Raw genomic sequence first — 8,350 nt, forward strand, 5'->3', positions numbered from 1 at the left:
GACAGCGCTGCTGCTTCTGTGAACCAGTGCGGGATCCCAGCGCCTGGTGACCGGCAAGCTTGGGGCTCTCAGAGCAGCGGTCAGGCAGGCAGTGTCACATGGAGGAGCCCCAGGCCTGCTCACAACCCCCTGGCCCCTTCCCTCGGCAGCTCTCACACCTCCCTCTTCGGCTGCATCCCAAGATGAGCAGAGCATCACCTGACAGGCAGACTGTCTGCTGATTATTTATCACATTCCCGAGTCCTGGTGCCCAAGCCCAGACCCCAAGCCAGCAGAGAACGGCCCTGCTTTAGAGAAACTTGCCCCCGCGCCAGACAGAGCCAGCCGGGCCTGTGAGGTCAGACTTCCAGATCTGGGGTGACATCTTTGAGCTTCAGAGCAGACAGCAACGAAAGCAATATGTTCTCAGGCCGCATATAGCTTGTTTCCTAAAACAGAACAAAACAAGACATAACTCAACTGAAGTCACTTCTGGTGCAGTGCCTGGAATTATGATGCAGGTCAGTTCACTCTGAGTCGATTCAGCAGATATTGGCATAGGGGGTTCCAGTGCTTAAGCGAGACCCTGCCTGGGGTGGGGGGGACCATCTTCTTCTTGGACTTGAGGGCAGAGGTGTCCCCAGGACCCTGGCCAGCCTGCTGCCCCCTGACTTTCCTTATTGTGTCTCCCCATGCAGAAGGTACCTCTCTCCAGCTTCTCCTGATTCTCACCACCCTGCCATCCACATCCAGGTTCATTTCCTGAAGCAAATCTGGCAAAAGAATTTCATACCAGGTTTTAGTGAGAAGGGCAGCCCACATGTCCTCAGATACGCTTCTGAGGTCATCATCTTGTGTTGATGTTCCCCATGGAAGGGCCAGAGGCTGGGGAAGCCGGGGTTAGGAGGGTCTGCCTCCATCCCCCCTCCAAGCAGCCCAGAGAACCTCTGCCTAATATGTACAGTCACCCAGACAAATGGAAGGAGCTCTCTATGGGCCAGGAGAGGCAGGACAGGCCCAGGGCAAGGAGGGTGGTGGGCATAGGAGCCGTGACCATAATATCTCTAACCTCAGGGCTCTTGGAACTTGTCCCAGGCTCAAAAATCTTTGGGGGCAGGGTGACACGAGCAGGTGCATATTCTTAGAAATTCCTCAAATCTCCTAGCAAAGATGACTCTGCCCTGTTTCTATCAGTGGATAGTGCTCTTGACCTAAAATGCTACTGAAATCAGTGATCCTCGCCAGGGAGAGGGGTTTCAAGTTCCGGCCTCTCTCCTTCCCACGTCTTCCCCTCCTCTGCCCTGTGCTCTGTCTTTTCCAGATTCCAGGGCACACGGGTTCTTTCTTCTCCTTCAGGGTTGTGTCATATCTTTCTATCATAAATTATAAACTTCTCTGAAGCATTATTTTCTAACCAACCTGGTTATAGATATTTGAGTTCAATTCTTACCTCGGTTTTTTTTTTTTTCCTGAGAAAGCTGTACCCAGACACTTGGGGGTTACAGGGTGATCTTCATCCCTGTGATGCCTGAAGGCAGTTGTCACTGCCACTGCATCCCTGCACCTTAGGCAGAGGAGCAGAGGGAGGTGAAATTCCTTGTAGAAGCACTGAGACATTCCACAGCTAGTTAAGTGATGTCGGCTTGCTCAAAACTCAAAACAGAGTTCTTAATGGGTGCGTGTGTTCTTAGTTGCTCAGTCATGTCCCATTCTTTACCCACTGAGCCATCAGGGATCTGATGCAGGCTTATCTATCTAGCTACTTATCTATACATCTGTCTACTTAATTCAGGCTTATCTACCTACCTACCTATCTAATAGGACTTCCCAGGTGGCTCAGTGGTAAAGCACCCACCTGCAATGTAGGAGATGTGAGTTTGATCCCTGGGTTGGGAAGATTCCCTGAAAAAGGAAATAGCAACCCACTCCAGTATTCTTGCCTGCGAAATCCCCTGGACAGTGGAGCCTGGCAGGCTACAGTCTACTGGGTCCCAAAGAGTCGGACACTGTTTACCAACTAAACAACAACCTGTCTATCTATCTATCTGTCATCTATCATGATCTGTCTATCTCTCTGTCTATAATACATTCTATAATATTTTCTGTGTCTGAAGTCAATGGTTTCAGGCAGAGACCCCTTTGTCTCAGGATTTAGAGGTACCTCAGGTTCATGTCACCAAGAATAGTGAGGGGAGGGCTTCCCCGGTGGCTCAGTGGTAAAGAACGCCAATGCAGGCGACACAGGTTCAATCCTTGATCTGGGAAGATCCCACATGCCATGGAGCAACCAAGCTGATACATCACAACTATTGAGCCTGTGCTCCAGAGCCGAGGAGCCACAGCTACTGAGCCCACGTGCTGCAGCTATGGAAGCCTGTGTGCCCTAGAGCCTGTGCTTCACAGCAAGAGAAGCCCGCACGCCGCAGCTAGAGAGAAGCCCCCACAGCAACAAAGACCAAGCACTGCCAAAACTAAATAAATAAAATTATGTTAAAAAAAAAAAAAAAGAATAGTGAGGGGGGGAGTTAGGTAAATCACCCCCCTCATTAATTCTTCCATCTTACAGCTAACACGATTCGTCCACCACCCACCCACCCACCCATCCATCCATGCTTCCATTGACTTGTTCCCCAAATACCATCACCATGCCACAGTTCCCTTCAGTAACAGCTGCTTTTGTGTCATCATGAGCCTTACTGAGGTGACTAATTTCAGAGGAAGTTTGAGAATCTGGACTTAAGAGATTGGCATTGGATGTCACTGAGCAAACAGCAGGCAGATGGTCAGATGTTAACAGGAGCTCTGCTGTTTAGGGTGGTATTTTCCTGGAAGTCTGTCAAGGAGTTTTCCAGCTAAAATTAACTTTGTGGCATCTGAGCTAGAAACACAAGCTGTGCTTTGTTCTCATCTTCTGATGTGAACTGTTGAGTGCATGTGCCTCTGTGTGTGTGTGTGTGTGTGTGTGTGTGTGTGAGGGATGGGGCCACACATAAAAAAGTGCTCTGGAGAACAGTTATAAAGGGCAGCACTGTGTTAGTTGATACGTCTCTCATGAGAATGTACCCAGTGCATAGTTCACCACGGGATGAAATGCGCTTTCTGAGTTGCACTTAATTGAAAGCAGAAGCCCACCCTTGTTAGGCTGAAACCTGGGAATATTGTCAGTCACCAGCAAGGGTGGTTATAACCCTGGTGATAATATGCCTGTTCTTACTTATCTGGGAAATGACAGTGAAAGATGAGGCATTGAGGGCCCTTGGAACTAGCAACCAGAAGCTTTGGCTTTCTCTGAGGCTCACTCTACAGACCATCTTTTGTAGAGCCTCTCTTCCCAGAAGTGCCCCCTGGAGGCTCCACTGTTGGGATTCCACTAGTAGGCTTCCTTGCCTTCAGTCTTTCAGATGGGTTTGGTCAGTGTTTGGGGAGGAGAGGTGAGGAGATCAACAGAGGCCAGTGGGGAGTGTCAGGGAGAACTGGGTTGGGTATTTATTCCCTGGGGGGGTTCCTCCAAGCCACTGGCTCTGGGTGGGCTGCATCCCATGGCTGAGTTCACCCTCTTTCCAGGGTCCTCTTAGGTGATTTCCACTTCTTCTGGCCCCTCAGGCAAAGGGATGGTAAGAGCAGCCTTTCCCAGCCCCAGCCTCTTGTGCCATCCCCAGGGGTTTCCCTCCTCCTTGCCTATGCCTTTGTAATAATTCCCTTTACTTAAAATCAGCCCAGTGTCTGGCCAGGATTCTCTGATACACACATAATCTGAAGTAATGGAATCCTAAAGTGAGTCCTTTAACCTGTTTATGTATGATTTGCCTCTCTTGGAAGTTATGTAATACTAGCCTTGTCCTCTCTACAGGAAGTTGTAAAAGCAAAATGAGAAAGTAGAAAAAGAGGCTCTGGAAGGGTTAACACAAAAGAAAAAAAGCAATTCAAAAGGAAGGTGCTAACGCTACTTGTGCAGTGTCATCTCTTTATTTTTTCAGCCATGATAATAGGCAAAGTGCTTAGTCACTAGCAATTCCAGGAAAATGTATCCTGTGAGTCGTTCTGGGGTGCTTTTCATGAGGCAGTGTCTTGCTTTCTACTGGCAGTTCGGCCGAGCATGGAAAATATTGCACCCAAATTCCAAACTTCATCAGAACATTCCTACATTTGGCTGAGTGCCCTGCATTTTGTGGACACAGATGTCCAATGGCTGAGACCAATGAATCACACTGGTAATCAGTAAGTGCAATAAAATCACATTTGACTTTGTAGAGAACAGCTCACCTGTGTTCAGTGTTTCCTGACCCAGTTCAAGGAAGAACTTTCCCAGGCCTCCTAGGTCACAGCCTGTTCCACTTGGTTAAAACCAACCAAGCGGGCAGGTGCCTCGCTGCCCGGTGTCACACTGCTCTAGGACACACGTGGCCTCTGGGCCACGTCCTCACATCCCCCAGTCCCGGCCACCGGCTGCTCTCTGGCCAGCTGGCCCAAGGAGGCACACGGGTGTCTAAATGTCTCAGTGAGTACGTGTAGACATGGGTTAAGTTGTTCTGCTCTCGTTTCTCAGGGGTTCTTTACATACCAGATTTTTCAGAATTTCTATGTGGCTTGTCACACACACCCATAAGCCTGATCTTTTAATAAAAGTCCAGGCCCCCAGATATACCTCACTAGCTCCTCAAAGGTTTTGACCTGTGCAAGAGTGAAACATGTAAGGCATGGCAGGTAGATGCTTCCTGGTTTAATTATTTTCACTCCTTCAAGGAATAGAGACATAACCTTTAGGCTAGGATCAGGGCTAGAGAGGAACGAGAATTGAGTGTTCTTGGACCTTCATGTTATGGTTTGGTAGTGACTTCTAGGTCTTTGCATGGCCATATAGTTGAGAATAGGAAAGCAAAGATTCAGCTCAAGGAGACCAGTGGCTTGCTGGTGTATTCTGTGAAGTCCAGGGTCCTCCTTACAGAAGGGCTCCAAGCCAGGCAGCTTGGTCTGTGCATAAATGTCTCCCTGACAATATCCTTCTAAGACTAGAATTGTGTATTCGACAGCCTCAGTAATGCTTCACAGCAATGCCCATGATACCATTTCACATGTAGCTACTGGAATAACCTCTCCACGTCACCATGTCTCCCATTTCTCCTTAGCTGTTGCAGTAGAGACCCAGGTAAGAATGATGCTCTGTGTTCCCTCAGGCTTTCAGGGAGAGTCTGGTCCCTCTCCTGGTAGAGCTGCAGGTTTACCCTGATGATCTGTGCAAATGCAGTGAGGCATGGGGGCCCCTCGCTGGCGTGGTCTGTCAGCTCGCCTAGAATAGAATCTCCATCAGGGCTGTTTGCCTCCTGTGGCCACTCCAGCTGGCAGGCAGGTTGAGTCTCTCCCCTGGCATCTGGCTCCCATCTGCCCCCTATTGGTCTGCAAATGTGATCCTGTTTTAACTCTGATTTTCAGCAGAGCCATGAACAGCCACAAATGCCATATGGGTTTGAAACATTCACTTTTGAAAGTGACACTGTAGTTCAGTCATTTAAAGTCAGTATCTGAAGCAGTTTCATTAAGACTCTGCACTTTGCTGATGCCAGCTGATTTAAATGGAGACATTCCATCAATTCTAGAAAGTTGGAGAAGGTCAAAGCCACTCAGTTCAGTACACAATTCTGTAAGTTTCTCTTACAACACCCCTGAAAAATGTCCAGAAATGGAATCAGTATGTATGTTCTCCTCTGCGACTGGTTTCTTGGCATCTTGGGGGCATGATACAAATCCAGCCCTGAAAGGACATTTCACAGGGATCACAGTTGAAACTGGCATTGATACTGGTCACCTTTAGTGTCTCAGCAGGATTTGTGGGTTCTTGCCACTGAAAACATTTAGTGCAGGGGTTGAAATCCACCAGCCATATCTGGAACTACTTTACCTGCTTTAAGGAAGCAAGGCAGGTGACATCCCAAGCCCTCCCTAAAACCAGGCAGTTCGACTGGAGAAATCTGTCAAAGTCCCTTGGGCTCTGGAGCTGAGCGTGTCAGCTCTAGTTTGGTAATCCCTCTTCTACCAAGAGCATTTGACAGGATCTTTGGGGTTAATAAAAAAGGACAGAGCAAAGACACAGCAGACAACACATGACTCTGGTTATAAGACAACACCCTGTCTCCCTGCATCCCCCATTGGTGGTGCTGGTGCACGGGGGAGGGGCCCAGGGTCCCACCTCCCTGTTCCCCTCAGGTAGAGTTAATACAGGACTCTCACTGGGTGTCATTTACATGAGCAGAGGCCACAGGGATAGATTAATAAAAGCTCCCATAGAAGGCAACCCTTTTGCCTCTGTTTACCTTGGCGCTGGTTCTGTGCATTAAAAGATCTTTGAGGAATTTGCGGTATTCAATACCTGGGAGATTCTGAAATTGTGTGATTTCTTTCCATGGACCCAGGTCCTGAATGAAGAGGGACCACCATTGGCCAGGGAGATCTCCCTCTTGTTTTATTCTTGGTGCCATTTGCTGTCACAGATTGCATGTTGCTGAAAAGAAGGATCCAGAGATAAAGTTTTAGAACACAGGAATTCCCTGGTGGTCCAGTGGTTAAGACTCCACACTTTCACTGGTAAAGGTCCGGGTTCGATACCTGGTTGGGGAACTAAGATCCTGAAAGCTGTGTGGTGTGGCCACACACACACACACACGAAGTTTTGGAACTCCAAAGGAGACAATCTCAGGGAGGGACCACACCAGGAGGCTGGAGGTCTATTTGGTCTTTTTCATGCCTTTCTTACAAGTGATAGGAGCATGAAACTATTTACAGACTTAAATAAACCTTGAGATCAGGATGCTGGGACGAGCATAATACAGTCCTCTCAACCGAACAGTGCACAAGCAGGCCCTCTGGAGATGCCATCACACTGAACTGCTGTGATTATAATTAAGAGGTTTGGCGTAGTTAGCTCCCTGAAAAAAGACTTGACCCAGGTTGACACTTATTTAATATGAATAACTTTTTCCCTAATTAAAAAAAAAAAAGAAAAGAGAGGGACAATGATTTCTCAATGTGCTTTCTGTGATTACACTCCACCTTTTCTCACTGTACCCAACCCTACATCTTGGAGTCCGTTCTCAAATGCATATCCAGTTCATATATATTAAATTTGAGAATCCCTGCCCCTCATGATCCTACTGTTGCCGCAATGTGCAGAGCATTGTGGATGGATTGCAACCTGTTTTCTTTTGGGGGCGGCTGCTTTGACATCTCAGTCTTAAACCCTCAGTACTTCTGCTTTAGATTTTTCAAGATTCTACTTATGGACTCTTCTGCTTGGGCTATGCATTATTCTCTGAAGAAGAACACATCTGGACCCTGGGGGTCCTTGTTTAAGTTTCCTGAAAAGCACTAGCTCATGGGCTGACAGTCCTGTGCCTTCCACAGAACATTCCCTCTGCTGCTGGAAGAAAATGTATAATTACCAGAGAAAATGTCACCAACATGATGTACAGGTGATGCGGGAAATGAGGTATAGTCACAAAAAGCAACAAACATTCCCAAATACGCTTGCCTCATCTGTGCTTCCTTAAGAGCCAAATACCATTTCGGGGCGCAGACCTTTCCCCAGTAGCATTTTCAATGACTCCCAGCCCTTCTTACATCTGCCTTTGATTGAACTCAGCATTTCCTTGTCAATTAAAAATGATAAATTAAGCTTCTTGCAGGGCAGACAAACAAACAGCCATTGTGAACCATATGAAGACCTAAGATTTTGGATGAATCAGACTCAGCCTGAGAAATTCATCTGGCAACTGACCACCATCCAGAGGAGCATCTGAGATGTCCCACACGGCACCCAGGCATGCTGATGGCCCACTGGCGTTCAGAACATGGCAGCGACCGACCACTTCAGCCTATGCATCCTTCCTGGTGCTTGGAAGAATGGCCAAGTACATCCATATTTGTCTACCCACCGCCCAGACAAATCCAGGACTACATTCCACACAGATGTTTGTGCTTTTCAGCTTTCATTTTTAGAGGCACGTTGTCTGGAAGTGATGTCCATTCACGGATTATTCATTTTGCTTTCTGCTCCAGGGATGTTGATAAATAAAGAGTGAGGATCTAAATCATTGGTCCCCCTCAGCCAACTCACAGAAGGTGTCCTGATGCATTTTATGTCCTGAGGGCAAGTGAAAATTATGTGTTGCGTGTTGCAATTATTTTCTGTGTTGCTGCTCCTTTCTGGGCATATGGACGCGTCAAGAGGGCGACGGTTTATCAACTGGAGGGGGGAGGGGCGGGTTTGGGAGCAGGCGTGGGTCTTGCACCTCTGTTTCCTGTCACACAGATGCTCTGATTTTATATGAAGCAGAGCTCTCTGCATAGTCAAATTGATCTGCCTTTCTCAGATACTTTC

At 47.8% G+C, this 8,350-nt stretch overlaps 1 long non-coding RNA gene across 1 annotated transcript in view; it reads left to right on the top strand.

Annotated features, from left to right (window-relative positions):
- The window catches only part of LOC129624102 (uncharacterized), a 59,765-nt gene extending 51,692 nt beyond the window's left edge, over positions 1-8,073 (top strand). The window contains exon 3 of the long non-coding RNA XR_008700754.1: positions 7,656-8,073. This is a non-coding gene — a long non-coding RNA (uncharacterized LOC129624102). The remainder of the gene's footprint in view (positions 1-7,655) is intronic.
- The last annotated feature ends 277 nt before the right edge of the window (positions 8,074-8,350 follow it).

This window comes from Bubalus kerabau, chromosome 12 (assembly GCF_029407905.1).
Source record: "Bubalus kerabau isolate K-KA32 ecotype Philippines breed swamp buffalo chromosome 12, PCC_UOA_SB_1v2, whole genome shotgun sequence".
Lineage (NCBI taxonomy): Eukaryota > Metazoa > Chordata > Mammalia > Artiodactyla > Bovidae > Bubalus > Bubalus kerabau.